Source organism: Vanessa atalanta, chromosome 25 (genome assembly GCF_905147765.1).
Source record: "Vanessa atalanta chromosome 25, ilVanAtal1.2, whole genome shotgun sequence".
NCBI lineage: Eukaryota > Metazoa > Arthropoda > Insecta > Lepidoptera > Nymphalidae > Vanessa > Vanessa atalanta.
Genome location: NC_061895.1, coordinates 2,735,148 through 2,754,665, shown reverse-complemented (window position 1 = coordinate 2,754,665; position 19,518 = coordinate 2,735,148). Strand labels below are relative to the sequence as shown.

General features: G+C 33.1%; 1 non-coding gene across 1 annotated transcript; it reads right to left on the bottom strand.

Annotated features, from left to right (window-relative positions):
- Positions 1–16,034: 16,034 nt before the first annotated feature.
- On the bottom strand, positions 16,035–16,106 carry Trnaq-uug. The gene has a single exon. It is a non-coding gene; the product is annotated as a tRNA-Gln (tRNA).
- Positions 16,107–19,518: the final 3,412 nt, after the last annotated feature.

The following is a 19,518-nucleotide window of genomic DNA, read 5'->3' as shown; positions in this document are numbered from 1 at the left end:
TTGTAAAAATGACATTTAAAAAAAATAATCCCGCTGAGTTTCTTTCGTCGGTTCTTCTCAGGTCCGAGGTGTTAATGTCCGAACCGGGGGTAGATATTTAACTATCAATAAACAAGTGTGACACTTCTATATTGAAATAAGATTTTTTCACTTCGACTTTGACAAAGCGAATCCGTTGACGATAACTAATCAAATCGAAATCAAATCAAATTAATTATATTCAAGTAAACTTCACAACGAAGCGTTTTTGAATCGTCGATATTAAAATACTACCACCGTTTCGTAAAGCAGCCTCCAGCGAGAACAAACGGCAAGAAACTCGCATAGTTGCTCTTTTCAAATAAACAGATTTACAATGCTGTTTTTTTAGAATAATTTAACTACGAGTACTTCAGTTAAATACACCTAATCGGTACTGTTACGTATATTGTATTGGTACAGGGTGTAGTTAAAGCTATATTGTCTAAATGCAATTAAAACGAATTGTTATCCAATGTCAGCGGCACTGTATATACATGCAGAAAACATACGCGAGAGTTAATTGACAATTATCTACAAACCAGATTAATACGTCAGCGGCTTGCCTTGGCTGTCACGTTTCTATATAACAGTGTGTAGGTCACGCGTTGTTCTGTACAAAAATGTATATAGATAAACGTGCAGCGTCCCTGGCTAGTTTATGTAACGCTGTTTCTCTATAGTATTTTTTAACGCAAACGTTTGCGTTTAAATCGCACTTGTTTGATTATACTGACAAATACATAACTGTCTTTTTTACGTTATTTGTAACTGGTTAATGTTGATGGTATTCTTTTTAATTATTGAGTAAGTATATATATATAAGTAATTATGTATATAAAATTTATCTAAGTTTTCCCTGTTCTTCACAACTGACTTTATTTGAGGCTAAGTATACCAAATACATAGAGATGAAAAGTTTTTTTGTGAATTGAATTGAAAAAAATGGACCTCAATTTTTTTTTTAAAAATAGAATACTAGCAATGCCCCAAACTAATTAAGGAATTGCTAATATTCCTATTTACCCCTCCTTTTAAGTTTATTTCTTTTTTTTAGGAGTGGGGACGACAATAGCCCAAGGGGTCCGGATCGAACCTGCGATTTTTTACAGCGCTAGGCGGCCCGTAAACCATTGCGGTATTGACGCTTCATTCCTTTACCCCTTCTTAAATTTGAAATTCCGAAAAATACTTTTTTATTGGACGCTTACGTTATGACCTAAACACGTGTTCCAAATTTCAGCCATCTCTAATCGGTACTTTCGTATGTACGTTGACAGTCAGTCAGAATAAGCTTAGATTATTAATTATACATCTAGATAGAACGTCGCATTACAAAGGAACTAAAACAAACGAGCCAACTTCATCATCTTAGTGTGCGTGACAGCCACGTTTGACATTCACCAAACGTCATACTTTTTTACTGGTGTGCGTGTACCTAGTTGCCATCAGTTGGACATTATTATTTTTCTACGCGTTCTTAGCTTCGACAGTCTATCAAGACGTATGTATAAATAATCAAAGGCTATAAGTACAGATTGTATAAAACAAAATCTACAGTCGTGCAAAGTCGGGTGAGATAATCGATCGATTGATGTAAGAACAATACAACTACAATTAATTATTAATTGAGACACAGTAGACATTGTAAAAAATCTTAATCTACATAAAGACTGTTGGCGTAGGTTATGTGTGACGTAAACAACTAGGGCTTCGTTTTACGTAATGGAATTAGTTTTAAAGTTGGAATTATCTTGTAACAAGAATTTGATAATCGGAATGTTATTTACTGAAGGAAACATGACGTAAGTTCGATTAGTGATAATGTTTTACTTATGTAAGTAATTATTTTTCTTTTTATTAAATAGTCAGACTTTTTTGTCCCGCTGCTGGGCAACGGGATCTTTAATAAAATCTTACAGTTCCGTACTTTTATACATAGCAATGCTATTAGAAAAAGTCCAGCTCCGTCAGTGTTCGGCGCTAATTTGTTGGTCACTTCTGGGACCAAAATTAAAACTCACTCTATGTATACCTCTTGTAGATTATAACTGAAATTTGAAATACTATTTAGATAATAAATCGGAAAATCAGATACACTTTGACAATAATGATAATTTTTTTTTATTTTAAAGGAAAGATAAATGTACCTGTGTTTTTAATCAGTAGTTTATCTAATTGTTACCGTTGTATGTAGGTTCAATAAACTTTGAATGTCCGTCCTGAGAAACACAATAAAATATCTCAGTTTAAACTTAGTTTAACTTAACTATGCATCATTTATCGGTTCCGCAAGTAAGAGGTTTTATATTGTCACAAACTACAGACAAATATTAAAAGGATTAAAATCGTAAAATTACATAATACTCTGATTTGAAAGTACTGAAGTTTGTAGAGTATCAAAACTCCAACACTTTTTTTACATTACATTACATTAGCAGCTTGTAAATTTCCCACTGCTGGGCTAAGGCCCCTCCCTTTGAGCATATTCCACCACGCTGCTCAAATGCGGGTTGGTGGAATCCATATGATATCCCTTAGATATGTATACAGATGTAGTGTTCGGTATCGCTATGATTAAAACAATGATTTTAGTTTAAGCTACAGGTTTAGATGTTTTCTATTTTAAAGAAATATGAGGATTGTCGCTCATACAACCGTGATACACCCATTACTGGCAAATTACAGAACTGGTGGTTGATTAAAGTTCTTAAACTATTCTTTGAATATTTAGAAACGCAGTGACAATTAACAGACGTTTAACTTAAGCATTATTTATATAGTGAAAAGTCAGGAAGAATACAGAAACTAGGCACTACTGAGACATCAAGGAATCTTTAGAATTAATTATGGCACGGAATTAAAACTTTAGTTTTAAATATGACATAAGTTAAGGATATTCATATGAGTTAAGTATCTGCTCGTAGATATCCCCCTACTGGGCTAAAAACTTCTTTCTTCTTAGGAATTATTTCACGACGCTTTTCCACACATGAGGGTTAGTCGATACGGGTACTTATGTCGCAGAAAAGTATTCAACACATTCAAGTCACCGAAGTGAATTTGAAAAGTGAATAAAAAAAGTGTAAATACGCTGGCGCTTGTCCCGTTTTTTTTAACTAGAAAGAAATCACGTGTTCTAATTTCGTTTAATTTGTTTAATATGATATCTTAATTCTATTATTGTTAATAAAGTTTAACATTCCTCGCTTATCTGTTTGTATCGTGACATAATACTTCGAAACGTTCATATTATCACGTACTTACATAAGCAACTATGCATTATTAGATGGAATAATTTTTACCTTGAAAGTGGAATGCGACTAAGGAAAATTTATTACGCAATTATAATAATAACAACTATGTACTTGTGGTCAGGCTTTGTGCTACGATGGTACCATCTCCGTTCAATTTAACTGTTTAACAGAATGTTTTACGACTGTCTAGATTAGGTTTAATGTGCATAAAAATATGCTAGCAACTTGCCACCGTTCCTCACAGTCAAGATTTATGCAGTAACTACTCTTAATTCATATTTGTAGATATTTAAGGATTAATTATTATGTAAATAAAGTTTCTTAGTGATTATTCATTAAATTAAATATACATTATACATTTTTATTGATAATGGTTGTGTTACGTCATAACATTTGATATTATAATGTTCTCCTGACCAATTAAGTAAGTACAAGCAAGTTAAATCACGCAGTATACTATCTTTATTTATATTCCTTCACTCTTATATGGGATTGGATGGGACGTAAATCCGACTGAAAGAGTTCAAGTGCGGTACCAACGGCCTCATGTGTTTTTCGCGAACACACTTACAATTCCCAGACTTATACAATAAGAACAACAATCAAATAACAAAATTTAAAATATACTTTATTACAGTATTTAAGTGTATCAAGACTATATATCATAAATCTCAAATTATTACGGACTAACGCCGCTTGCTCATCAAATATTACCTCCGAATACTATGAAATTTTAATCCAGGCCATCACGCACACACAAACACACATAAAAGCATTCGATTTTTAAATTTTATATATTATTTTTTTTGCTCCTAAGTGCGAGCTGTTCTTCCATAGGTGTATTTTGTTGTTATGTAAAGCAGGGCCTCGTAGTTCAGGTATTTATAAGTCATTGTAGAAGTATATTTTAATTTTAAATTTATATTTCCCTCTGAATTTTCGTTTCGATTTAAGTTTAACATAGGCAAAGTTAATACCGATTTGGAATGTCGATTACGTAATTCATTCGCAATATAAGAATGTAATTTAAAATAATACTAATTTGGAAGTAAGTAATATATATTTTTCTTAATATTATTTTAGTGATAATTTCACGGAATCAGGCTGTGCAGCTGAACGAAAGAAGATCGAAAACTTTTGCAATATGGTGTTGCAGACGAATGTAACGGTTACCATGAGCAGCAAAAGGCACTAACAAATCCATTATTGACCATCTACATACTTCCAGACCATTTAACGAGTTATTTACTTTGGTCAAACTGGTTGTAGTAGGAACGGTCGAGGGTAAAATATCACGGTCGATCACCTACCCTCAGGTCCGAACAGATTAAAGACATATATTCTCTTATTGACTGCCTTAAGACAAGCTGAGAACAGAGTACTTTGGAGTAAGCTAGTCGATCTATCAGTGTTTCAGGAAACACGACCTTCAGTACTGAAGCGCATAAAGCAGAAGATTATTCGTTTATTGTATATATGTAGTGTATTTCGGTAATTTGTGTACAATTTTCAATATAACAAAGACTTCTCACCTATCACCTGTCATAATAACCTATTTAGTTCATTATAAATGTTTTTAATATATTAAAATTATTTAATTCCATCAACAAAAATAAATAATTTACTCGAATGTCGACCTTAATGACAACGTACGTTTTATAATTAATTAATAAATATAATGAAATAAAAGTGTTTTTACTGACCGTTTTCCTAGAATACACCTTTATCTATAACAGTTGCTTAATTTTCAAGGTTTCCCCGGAAACGTTGTAAAAGTGTAACATACGTGTGTTATCTGAACGTATAATTAGGTCGGAGGGTACTTACTCGCTTACTTACTTTAATTGTCACGTTTTAACTGTCGTAACTTGTTTTTATTTCGTTTTAATACACTGTTTTATTATTTTAATTGTTTAGTTATTTTTTATTATTTTACGCTCAATATTGTTTTGAAAATGGAATTCCATATTTGAATTTTCATAACCGTTCAGAGAATCGTAGTTCGCGGTGTTAGATCGGGTTCCGCGATTTTCTCTAGTTCTGCGATCCACCTGGATGGAGGTTCGAATTCACTATTCTTGGTATCGTAATCATACTGACTCGTTAGTCTAGTAGTTATATTAAAACCCAATACCCCCTGTATTGGAGTTTTCAATCGAAAAATATTTAAAAAGAGTCTAGGGTTTGGAAGTGTGTAAACTCCGGTGCCTCTGAAAGCACGTGATGCAGTTGTTCCGGCACGTGAACTCTTTCCATCCTTTTGGATCTTTCGTTCCATAACATTATGAGAGTGAATGAGTAAATGAATCACCTGTGTTTGAGCACACACTTGCGCACTATAATATGTGTCTCTCTAACAATATTAAGCGTTAAAATAAACTTTTTTTGTCTATTTTATCTAAAAATCCGCAGTAGTCACACAATGCAGCGACAAGGCAGCCTATTATTATTATTATTATTTTTTAATATTTCATGACTTTAAAGTTTAATTAGCCATGATTTACGTTACAATTTAACGTTAGATTTACAAAATATATGTTCAAAGACAACGTCCTCCTCTATTTTAAGTCAATTATAAATTGCCTTCAAATGACTATATGAAATGTCAAAGAGCGCCCCCCCCCAAATTTCATATAACTTAATTCGATTATGAATTTATTCTTACAACTTTAACATTCATTGTATATTATGGGTAATATTGAACCACGTTTTCCGCGGAACTTTATACACACACGTAACCTTGAAATTACAAAATCGCATCGAACTATAAACTGGATTAGTTTTGGCTTCTGTTTATTGTTGAATTACACGTGTGTAGCGTTATCACGTCGTTAGATTTAATACTGGTCGGTATTTGCGACTATTCGCTTAGGCTTTGTGCGATTGAGCAAATGGACCAGCTGATAGTAAATGGTCACCGCCCATAGAGAATGGCACTGTAAGAAATATTAAGCATTCTTTTCATCACCAATGCACCACCAACCTTGGAAAATAAGATGTTCCGTCTCTTGTGCCTGTGGTTACACTGGTTCACTCACCCCTCAAATCAGAACACGGCAATACTGAGTACTACTGTTTGGCAGTAGAATATCTGATGAACGTACGATACCTTAGTATTGTTGTGTTCCGGTTTGAAGGGTGAGTGAAAAACCGCTACGTACTATTCAAGACTAGACTATATCTGTGCCAAATTACATTCAGATCTGTTCAGCCGTTCTGATATGATTTTTTATGGTAGAATAAGACTATGATTAACAACAACTGATTCCGGACGCAAGTTTGTTTTCTTAGACGCGTTACCGAAAAATATTAGACCGGCCGGTAAATAAGATGTCTGCGGTGCCGTCGGCATATCAGTCACTATTGCTGATTTGCAGCAAGTAATTGATATGCAGAACAAAAAGGATAGGCAATAGTAATAATAATAATATTAAAGTAATATTGGCGACCATTTAATTACCTGAAAACTCTTTGTAAAAACAAATTGCTCTGTCAGAGTAAACGCTCCTTATGTAATCAAACATTTTCCGAAAATCAATAAACTTTACGTATCCACAAAATTAATCACGATATCCCTTTTTCGTTATCCAAATATAGCATATAGTATTTGTTTATCAGAGTGAATTTATATGAGCGATATGTCCCAGTTGTTTGTCGGTACAGATGAATCGTAACCGAAAATTGTAGGTTCAACGTTCACTGTGAGGAAACCTTGTTTAACTAATTTTATTTCGTAAATTTATTTATTCATAACACTAACGCTCAATAACTAACAAACACAAAGATTGACAAACAGGCATCTGAGTTAAAAAAGGGACCGACTTGTCAATGGTCGCTCGTGGCTTCGTTCGAATTTAAATAGTTGGTTGTCAGGCGTTACTATAAAAAAACATATATTCATCCTTCGGGTTCAAGCATGTTTCATACTAAACTTAATGACATTCTGTTCAGTTTGGCCGTGAAAGAGGAACAGACAGACAGACAGACGAACTCCCATCAATTAGCTTATTTTACTAAGTTTTGCATTTGATATAATTTTTGTACCTGTCTCTATTCTGGTACATTTGTTAAAGAAATAAACCATTCTTTACCAGTTACCACTGAAATAATTCCTTATTGCCGCCTTTACAGTTTTATTTTAAAGTAAGACTATTTCTTACATTGTTTATGCGCCATCAACCTTAGGAACTCACTGGCTCACTCATTTCCAACCAACAATACTAAGTACTCCTGTTCGGTGGTAACCAGACAGGCTTGAATAAAGTTCTATCACCGTATTAGTTAGTTAGATGCAAAGCATTCCTTCGAATAATTGAAACCTTGTCCAATTGTGGGACGATAATATTTTTTGCAACAACAATCGTCGTTTACTTAAAACGTTACGTGAATAACAAAGTCAAGGTTATTAAACACGATGATTATATAATAATAAACTAATATTAAACGTGAGTCAAACACGTGCAGCTCAAGCCTGACGCCTGGTTTGACATTGACGATTATATAAGACCAAGCCCGTCCCGACTTCGAACGGGTAAAATTCGCGCAAAGTTACCCCGCCCATTTCCTACCTTTTGGTTGAAATTTCCAAAAGTTATTTGTTTTTTATTTTAAATCGGACAACATCACATACATTACTCTGATCCCAATGTAAGTAGCTGAAGCACTTGTGTTATGGAAAATCAGAAGTAAAGACGGTACCACATCCACCCAGACCCAAGACAACATAGAAAACCAATGAACTTTTTCTAAATCGATTCGGCCGAGGATCTAACCCGGTACCTCGGAGTGGCGTACCCATGAAAACCGGCGTACACACTACTCGACCACGGAGGTCGTCAATTTATAGTAACGTTATTTTATTATTTTATAGTATCGTCGTGTGAGGTGTAACTATGATAAATTTCCAAGTAAATCGCACCTATAGTTTCGGAGATCTCGTGTTACGTCAATGATATTACGTTTATGTGTATATTTGGCGAATGATTGCAAAACAAACTCGTTTTTTAATATTGTTGGGAATGTTTATTCATAGCGACTTAAAAAACAAGTTAGCTTAAATTGAATAAAATCGTGTTGTAAACAAAAAAAAGCTGTACATACGCTAACTCTATTGGTTGATAACATTTAATGAAAAATTTGGTATTATTTTTTGATTCGTGACTCCATGTTACAAAACGTAAAGTAATAATTTGTTAATGTCCCAGAAAAGTGTGTCCCTCTTCTTTTGGGGATAGGGGTTGGAGCCTATTCCACCACGCGACTCCAATACGACTTCACGAATACAGATGTGGCAAATTTCCATACAACACATGCAGTTACTTCAGATTCCTTTACCACCATAGACGTCTTGAGTTATAAATACTAAACAAAAAAAAAAAATAGTGTCCGGGTTTGAACCCTCAATCTTAGGTTAAGACACATGACACTACAAAATAACAATTGCTTGTAAAATTCAAATCAACTATGTATACTTAACTTTAGTTCGACTCAAATAATAAATAGATTGTTCTAGAACATATTCCTTCGGTTCCGGACATTATTCCACGCAAACAGACGATATGGTGTATTTTACGAAATGTTATGTAATATCTACAACAATAAAACGTTACATGAATGTTTACTGAAATGGAACATTTGTTACATTGTATGATGTAAGTTGATAATTTATTTAAACATCTCGGAGGAAATTACGTTTCAAATAAAAAACTTTTGTTAGAAATACTTATTTATGTAGTTACATTTATATTATAATTATATATTTAATATAGTCATATTTTGTTATTGAATCCGATTTCATAAAAGTGTAATCGATTTCAGAACGTCATTCGTATTGCTTTAAAAAGTAATACAAGATGTTTTCCCGCGCAAAACGATTATTAAAAAAACAAAAGAGAGTCGCGCGTGGAATGAGAATAGGAGATTTTTGTTATTTGTATTTTTAACTTCAGGACTATAATATTTATAAAATAAAACAAGTAATAAATAAATATTCTGTGTACTGGTGTATTTATTACTATATTTTTTATTTAAAACGTTATTGCCCATAAATATTGGTTAAGTAGTTTTAACCATTCCTTACATCGTCAATGGTCAAACATTAGGAGAAAATGTGCTACATCACTTCGGCCTGTATTTACACAGGTTCATTCACCCTTTAAACCGGAACAGTATGTGGTGAGTGGGTGATACCTACCCAGATGGTCTTGCACGAAGCCACTCAGCCAAGTTTTACTACCCAGTAAATATATAAAAGATGGTTTTTATTTTCACGTCTTACACTGCTTAGCACCGCGAAATAATAAAAATTCTATTTTTAATAAGGTTTTGTAGTAGCATATAAAAACGATATTATTATTAATAATATTATTTAAAACTCTTACAAAAAAAACTACCACCTGTTCAGAATGTAGATTATATCAAGATGAACGGATGATAAAATAAATAGTTTATTTTTTTAAGCAATTAAATTACACGCTCGTTAGTATATTGATAAGTAAAAGTTTACTATTAGATGTCAGATGCCAGTGACAAAGAATTAATTTTTGCTGGTAGATATTTTATTTAATAACGAAAAGACTCAATGACAGTGGTTAAGACCACTTTACGAACTATAGACCATGATTAAAACTGTAAAATATTTTGATTACTGGCTAGAAATAAATTCTAATCAAGTTTTTTTTTTAAATTTACAAATAAGGTTTTGTTGATTTATTTCTTTGTAAATTAATTGTCATCAGGAAACAATATTTCGAACCATTATCATAATAAACAATGCAATTTCTTAGTATCATTATGTTATCTGTATTTATGTCAACGTGTGCTATGTTTAATGTTGGCAAATGTTATTCTCTATCGATAATAAATAATATAAATCGTTATATAACAACAAACAGCGTAGCGTCTGTTTGTGACGATAATTATCTCTGAGTGTGAGTTGGATTTGTTCCTTGTTTTGTATATAGCGTACTATTCGTACATATTTTATCTCTTAGATAATAATTGCATATTTATATCTTCCACTGCCTCGTTGGTTGATTGGCTAGATGTAAGACTGTAGATCTCGAGGTTCTTGGTTCAAAGCTTATTATCATCATTATCATGATCAGTCTGTATTATCCCACTGTTGGACGTAGGCCTCCCCCAAAGCGCGCCACTGAGCCCGATCTTTAGCCCTTGTCATCCACGTGCCGCAGGGTGTCCTACACTACCCTTGCTGATTATCAGTCTCCACTCTAGAACCTTCTTGCTCCATCGTCTATCAGTTATACAGATGTGACCGGCCCACTGCCACTGGCTAATTCTCCAATGGCTATAATCATTGGAGAAGGATTGGTCAATAATCAAACCACTTGTCTGGTTTTTCTATCGAAAAAATATCAGTATCAGCTCGGAGACTAGTAATTGGAAGTGTGTACATTCCCGTGCCTCGGAAAGCACGTTAAGCTGTTGGTTGTGCGCCTGAACTCTTTTAGGTTGTGTCAGATTGGCCGTCCCATCGTTTTATGAGTGACACTGTGTTTATGCACTCACATTAAGTCCGCCGTGCCTGAAAACAATCAGGACGACATCAACATCATCATTTATATCTTTAACTATGTTTTGTTTTGTGTGTTTTATCTAAATCGAAATGATTGTTTTGTATATCTCTCTTTTAATAGTCCAGTGTGTAGAACACATTGATCTTAATTGACGATTATTCAATAATTTGTAATAATTGATATCGGTCACGGATGTAATCTTGCCATGTACGACGTTCGTATCCCCCATTTGATACAGCATGCGGAATAAGACTTCAGTCTGAGGTTGATATTTTTACTTTTAAATAGAAATTACATCGGTACTGAATTTCATAATATTGCATCATAAAAACAATAACGTACACAATTTACTTCGAAACTGATTGAAGACAAAAATAGTCACTGTGTTTTGTGTGGGAGATACTATAATACATTCGTTTATTTTAAGAATAGTATATAAACAATACTCTTGCCAAACTTGTGGAATGATAAAAAATCTATTTGCAATAGTAGAGTTTAGAAGTCAAGTTTAGTTTCACCACTGATCCATTTGCCGCTAATATACTTAAAAAACGAAATAATATTTCAGTCACTTTAAATATCTTACGGATTTTGGCAAAATTGAAAAGATGTCTTCGTCTAAATCCGTAGGTATCATAAAAGTCTACTAGGAGTTGTGAAACCAACCCAATAGGACTTAGAAGATGGCATATTATGAGTTAGTAATGTCTGATAATATTCTACTGTTGGGCTAAGGCCTCTCCGTTGAGTAGAAGGTAAGGTGCGTATTCCACCACGCTGACAAATTATACGGAATTATATATTTAAATCCGTATACGTATATATATTATACCCAAATAAATTGTATAACCGGACAATGACGAGCTTTTACCAGAAGATGTTTCCAAAATTAATAATTATCTAACTAAGCTCCGTGTAGTTTAAACCGCGTTGGACGTTCTTATATAAGTTCTTTATAAATTAGTTATGTAACGCAAGAAGATCTTATTAAATCGGCCTGGTAGTTTCTGATTAGCGCGATCAACGAAGCAAACTACTACTTTATTATTATTAACATAAGATTATTATTAATATACTCTATTGTATACAACAAGATATCAACACAGAAGATTGCTTAGGACTAATAAATGGAGATAGTAAAATAACTAAATAAAGGCTTGATATGATATTAATTGATATGGTCTTGCGGTTATTACCCCATCTCTTGCAGAATACCCAACCTGAGAGTGACATCAATACATAATCAGGGTAGGTCGTAAGGTAAGCTTACATAAATACAAATAATTATTTATATACAATACATGATGTTGTATGTACAGTGAGAGTTTATTTATTTACGTAAGAATTATTAATATTTACATAACAAATAAAAATTTAAAATAGTTACTGCACAAATCATGACCGCGTGGAATGGTGGCAAGAATACAAGCAGCATTTCCCCGTTGAATAAAAAAAATAAAATTTTTAATGGTGTAGGTTAACGGATGGGCGTATGGGCCACCGGATGGTAAATGGTCATCACTGCCCATAGACAATGGCGCTGTAAGATATATTAACCATTCCTTACATCGCCAATGCCCCACCAACCTTGGGAACTAAGATGTTATGTCCCTTGTATCTGTACTTACACTGGCTCATTCACCCTTTAAACGGGAACACAACAATACTGAGTACTGTAGTTTGGCGTTAGAATATCTGATAAGTGGGTGAACCTACTTAGTCGGGCTTACACAAAGCCCTACCACAAACATATTTATATAATAAATAATAACACAATACCGCTAAAAATATTTGCATCGCTATACAGGTCGATTCTTAGCCTATAGAATCGGAAATATGATTCAACGGGGAAATGCTGTTAACATTCTTGTCATCGCGCCACGCGATAATGATTTGTATGTATGTATGTATGGCAGTAGCTGTTTTAATTTTGCATATGCATTTTTAAGTCCTCATTTTAATAAGTACTTATCTTACATATAACAGAAATGAATCGTCATATGTATGTGGTAGGTTGATTTAAAAATTCCAATATGTATTAGTACTAACAACTTCAATGGAGATATACATTAAGATAAAGGTCAATCAGTATAATGACCTTGATGTTTGCGAAAGTACTAGGGATATTGTAAAATCACGAATATCTTCCATCCCAGCGAGGTTCCAAATTGTTGACAAACAATCTAATTTTAAGATTTATTTTTGCCGATATCAAAAATGTCTAATTACCCCTGTTAATTTCTATCCTTTCCAATCCTATATAACTAGATATTTATGGTACAATTCCAAAATAATTAATTTCCAAGTAGGATTGTAATAACAAGATACTTGTGCAATGTGCAATAAAAAAAAAGAATGCATACATTGTTAGTTATATTACGCAACTAAACCATTTCGGAATATTTAAGTTTCACGTGGCCTTTATTCGATTTATACACGTTCCAATTTACAATGTTTGGGATAAGCTATTTTCACTTTTCCTGCCAATTTTGTTACGTTTAATTTGATATACCGTTGGGTCCAACATTTGATCAAATATCTTTGGTCATGTCTAATATTTTCAAGCAGTCTTTTTTGCGCCTCTTTTTATTGTAGTTGCCATAAAAAAATATTCTTAATTTCTTTTACAAATGTTTCCTTTGTGTGGTATCAAGTTCGTATGGCCAACAGTCACTTTGGCCAAGATTGGAATCAACATTGATAATAGAGAACGGATGTGATTTAGAACTGATGTAAGCCAATCTGGGCAGAGTGCCATGTTATTAGTGCTGCCGATTAGGGAAGTTTCCAACACACTTATTTTAAAGAGAAACATGTTGCCTTACAGAATATTTGATAAAACTCTTTAGGTTGATTTTTATTTATATGAAGAATGACTACTTTTATTTAGTACACGAAGCAAATTATGAAACTCAAATAAATATTCACGACTATTCGATTTGATTCGTTTTCCAGGTGAAAACAATCAAGCATACTTTTCAAAAAACCAAGAGCTTCGAAACAATTGTTTTTGTGCAGAATTGTGGTAAAAAGAGAAAAGGCAAATGGAAAATAGACAAAGAAGTGTAGTTTTCGTCGGAGAGTATGGAGATACCAGTCAGTTTACAACTAAGGCAGCTGCGACTCTTTAAACTGACTAGTTTTCACGTTTAAAACTCGAATATAATGTTTCGAACTGGATACAAATAGCTTCAAAATTTATACAAATTTGTTCCCAAATGTAGTAAGATATAATCATGCTGTCACGCGGCATTCAAGTCGATCGTACCTACAAGATACCAATGTTTCACATGAGAAACAAATTATTTTCTAGTTGCAGTTAATAATGACTATGAATAACGATATTACTGAAACAGTAAAATGTCACTACAGAAAATAACCGTCTCCTATTTAATACTTCAGTGTCTTAAAATTGCACATTTTGTCTAATGATGAAATGTCAACGTTTGAAACATGTAATTTTCAGCGTGCTAGTTTATCTGCGCCCGCGCACGCTTTGTGCAACGTGCACTTCCACGTGGACTCGCGCGTGTCACTTGTGTATCTATTTAGAACATACAATATTGTAATTGCGTAACTTGGTTATACGTGTTGGATTACAATGTTTGGTAAATGCTTTGTTAATATATTGCTCTTATATGTCAGCCAACTTTGTACAGTCGGTTACATATTTATAACTGGTTTCTCTTAAGGAGTTCAATAATAATACGACTTGTTTTATATATGAGTGCTAGCTTATCTATACGTTCTCTGATAAATATAATTGCTGTATTGTCGATATGTTTTTAGCTTAATCAGTTTATATTTATAAACAGAGTTGAGTTAACTGTCGTTTCAATATTAAGATGGTTAACATTTATAGCTCAGTTACACCGTTTCCGAATACAGTCGTAAGTAATCTTATATCGGTTTATTTGCTGTCTTTTTCGTTGTATTTGATTATAATTTATCTATCGGGAACTAAGACGTTTTTGTAACGATTGTACTAATAAATACATTGAATTCAATTATTAAAATATCGATATAAAGATTTGATTATTTGTAAAAAAAAATACCTTCGTAGCAGATTTGTTTTTTTTTTAATTTGATGATATTGCGCATTAATTGGTTAGAATAATCGGTTTCACTTCAATTTCGCTTTCTCTACATTTTGTTGATATTTAACTAAATACTTTTTGCTTAATTTTTTTTTATATTATTTAATCTGAATAATTGTATACTATTGCATGTATGTAAAAAAATATAAGATGTCTTTATTGAACCTTCAACTAAGTAAAGATCGTCAAAATAAGTGATGCTGCGTTTTATGCAATACCAGTTTTACTAGGAACCCTTGCCATTTAACATATATAGTATGTCAAGTGTCAATACTGTTATACATTAGATAAGTCTTATCAGTTCCTTAATGTTACATTATTTTCATGCTAATTATATCCGCCCTCTAAGCTGTTGCACTGTTTAGTGTAGATGACCTTAAATTTTATCATTTAAAATTTTTGACTTGTCCAAAATATTTAAACGAATACGCCGTATTTATCTGTATGATACATCATTTAATATGTATATACGTATATTGTTGATGAAAAATAATGTTTGTTGAATTTATGCCGTTTATTTTTGGTAGGATATATTTTCCTACACCCAAGAGCCTATTTGAACGTAGTATATTTTTTGTTTTTTATCAATGTAATATAACGATTTACGTCAAGAACTGCTTATAAGCCATAATTTATCTAATCCAACTCAACTTAATTGTGATTATTTAATTGAAACGAAAATTTACTTAGCTGTTAGGGCTTATGTCATTTTTTTTGTAGGAAATAATTGAGCAAATATCTCACATTCTTTGAGCTCGCTTCAGATATTCAGTCATTTTTGGCAAAGATTGGATGCGGCATTGTTCCGATATAACGCATCCAAGGTGCCTATGGTGTGCTCCGCTAGTGGCTGGAGGATTGTCCCCTCGGCTTCTCTTCAATAGTACATGGGGCCAGATTAATACAATAGAGCACTGTTTGCTTCGACTCTCTACTATCATAATACCTTAGAATACTATTATATTTAATATTAAAAGCGATACATTTTATAATTTTTATTTTTAAAATTGTATTTTATAAATAAATATACAGTCATTATTTATTACTACTTATTAAATTTCCACTTACGTTATTTGCTGTGGAAATATATTCACACTAACATTCAAATAGTAGACACAAAAAATAGGTTCCACCGAGATTTGAACTCGGATCGCTGGATTCAAAGTCCAGAGTGCTAACCATTACACCATGGAACCTCGTTATGTGATAGTAATATTCGTCGTCTGCTTTTTTTTATTGTACTTTATAGTATTCAATGTATTTGTATAATCTGAATTAATAATCGACAGCAGTTGTAAAAACACTGGCACTGTTTATTTAGGCTGAATTAATAATTAATTTATTACAGTGTAAAAGTCGAGATGGCCTAGTGGTTAGAACGCGTGCATCTTAACCGATGATTTCGGGTTCAAACCAAGGCAAGCACCACTGAATTTTCATGTGCTTAATTTGTGTTTATAATTCATCTCATGCTCGGCGGTAAAGGAAAACATCGTGAGGACAACCTGCATGTGTCTAATTTCAATGAAATTCTGCCACATGTGTATTCCACCAATCCGCATTGGAGCAGCTTTGTGGAATACGCTCCAAAACTTCTCCTCAAAGGGAGAGGAGGCCATAGCCCAGCAGTGGGAAAGTAGGAAAGTTCTGCCTATCAAGTGGTTATTAGTAACGATGTACTTATACAATAGCTGGTTCTTATAATGACGTTTAAATGTTTAAGTTAAACGATTGATATAAATTTAAAGCTACCATCAGTTCGGTAAGTATATTCTAGAAAAAAAAATACATATTGATATATGTTATGGTAAGTATTAAACATATATGCAACTGTTGACTAAATTAAATAAATATATAAATCCAAAGCGTAATGAAAATGTTATCATTGTTATTTAACCGGTGGTAGGGCTTTGTGCAAGCCCGTCTGGGTACCACCCACTAATTAGGTATTCTACCGCCAAACGGAAATATTTAATATTGTTGTGTTCCGGCACAAGGGACATAACATCTTAGTTCTCAAGGTCGGCAACCATTGGCGATGTAACTATTAAATTAAAAAAAAAAACATATATTGTAAGGTACAATAATGTAACAACACATATCACCCTTTTCCCGTACTCTCTGAGAGACATAGCCCAAGGTGACAATACAAACTTCCCAATAGAGACATCGTAGTAATTTACAATTAAGAGGAAAATACGGGCGACCCCGATGGAGGCCGCCCTCGTATTGGTACCAGCTTGCATAATAATAGTCGCTATTTCCTGCATTGTGCTGCAATAAATCTATTTTTATTACAAACTAGATATAATGACTATGTATGAGATGTTCTCGACCTGTTATGTTATTTGATGTTACTATAATCGATGTCCAAGCGATTTCAATAATTTATATAATGGCAATAGAAACAGCGCTGCTGAATTTAAATTAATTCATATTACTCGGAAAGAATATTTATTAAGTTTTCTTTGCCTTGTAACTGGAAAACGAAATATTATTTTTCTTATGTTGGTATTGTGGTAATCGACAGTCATGTATCAAGATCTTTCAAATTGTGGCTATATAATTTTTGGCGCCGTTCCAAATTTGAAAATGATAAAAAGAATATCACAATATAAATAATAAGACTCGGGCTTTTTAACTTAACTCTTTAAAACATATTTTTTCAGGTTTATTATGAATTGCTCTCTTTTATTGGTATAGGGTAGATACCTTGTTTCACCCTCTTGAGATATAGGGCTACGAAACATATATATATATACCTATAATACATTAATATGTTATTTAATTTGTCCACCGGATATCATTCCGACCCAGTGGTAGCTTTTGATTCATTTAAATTCTATGACAAAACAATTAAAAATAGTAATTTATTTTAAAACTTACTTCTTCACATAGTATAAAAAAAAATGCTACCCGCCATCTCTACGCTTAGATCTTTTAAACTAAGCAACGGATTTTAATGCGGTTTTCATCAAAGGGCAGAGATTCAAGAGAAATGATTATATTATGCAGTAGAGAAAAAAGGAGAATTTATATTTTCTAGCCGGAAAAAACAAGAATTTTTCATCTCCAATCTCACTACAAGCCATTAAACCTCATCCATCAAACATTGTGGTTAAATATCTGATGAAATCAAGTAACGAATAAAATAAAAAATTAAACGTACAAGCGAATTGTTAACCTCGTTCTTTAAGTTGATACTTGTAAAAAGTCGATATAAACCTATCATATGCATGACCTAACGCTGAATTAAATAGGAAATAGATACCTAGTGTTTAGTATTCATGAGCTGATCGGGAAATGATCGGAGGGCGCTGAAACCTTGGCGCTGAGGAAAATGTTGAGGTAATACATTATGTGATAATGTTAGAAGTTTTAATTATAGTATATTGTTGTATTTTTATCGAAGCAATGTTTAAACGTTGCCGGAATACAATTTCGTCTTATAACTTTGTTTACGGATGTAGTTCCGTTCTGTGCTTTTTCCGATACAAATGCATGATTTTTTAAATATTTAGGTAGGATTTGATACGTAATACTATGTGGTTTTACTTGGTGCAAGTACTACCAGCTCATAAGATATTCCACCGCAAAACTATATACTAAGTTTACTAGACCGTGATAGTTTTTTTTTATGCCATTGGTTGGCTAACGAGCATATGGGTCACCTGACGGTAAGTGGTCACCACCAATATACAACCAAATAGACAAAGGCGCTGTAAGAAATATTAACCATTCCTTACATCATCTATGCGCCACCAACCTTGGGAACTAAGATGTTATGTCCCTTGTGCCTGTGATTACACTGGCTAGTGATAGGTGGATAGTGCAGTAGATGACTTGTTCTGTCTGGCAACTGACAAGCTTTAAGTAGTTCAGTTCCTCAGATATTAAATTAGTGTGAAACGACTCGTTTTGTTCATGCAACACAAGTATTATTACTTTGATTATTGTATACATTACCGGGAATTTGCATTCGCTGTGGATTTTGTATTCACTTTTGTCGCTACACTAGAATGTGCACGGAACTTCTTGTCTTCGCATTTTGTTTTATAATTAACTAATAATTTATAATGTTTTTCAATTGAATTTAGGTTTATTCTCGTCTTAGCAACTCAAACGTTGGCTCCAAGTTTGACCGGAAGGAATCTCTTTTTGGGTTAAGTCTATCCTTGCACACTAGTTTTTTAGTTTAATTATTTAAGCTTACTCCTTGTACCTTGACTTTTGTGTAATAAAGAGATTTACGACAATTGCATTACATAATATTTACAGGATTATTTTATTAAAATAACATTGATTATTTTAATAGAATTGTATAAATAAGAGAAGTTATAATTAGTGAATAACACCAAGTATTTGACGCTGCGATGGCAATAAATATTTAACGGAGCAAGAAAGACGTGTCTAGAATAAAATTCTGCAGATATTATTTTGACAATACAATTACAACAACGACATGTACTGGCTGTAAATTTCCCGCTGCTGGGCTAAGCATATTCCACCAAGCATATACTCCAAACCTTCTCCTCAAAGGAATAGCCCTTAGCCCAGCAGTGGAACATTTACGGACTGTTAATGTTAAGATAATTTTGTACTAATTAA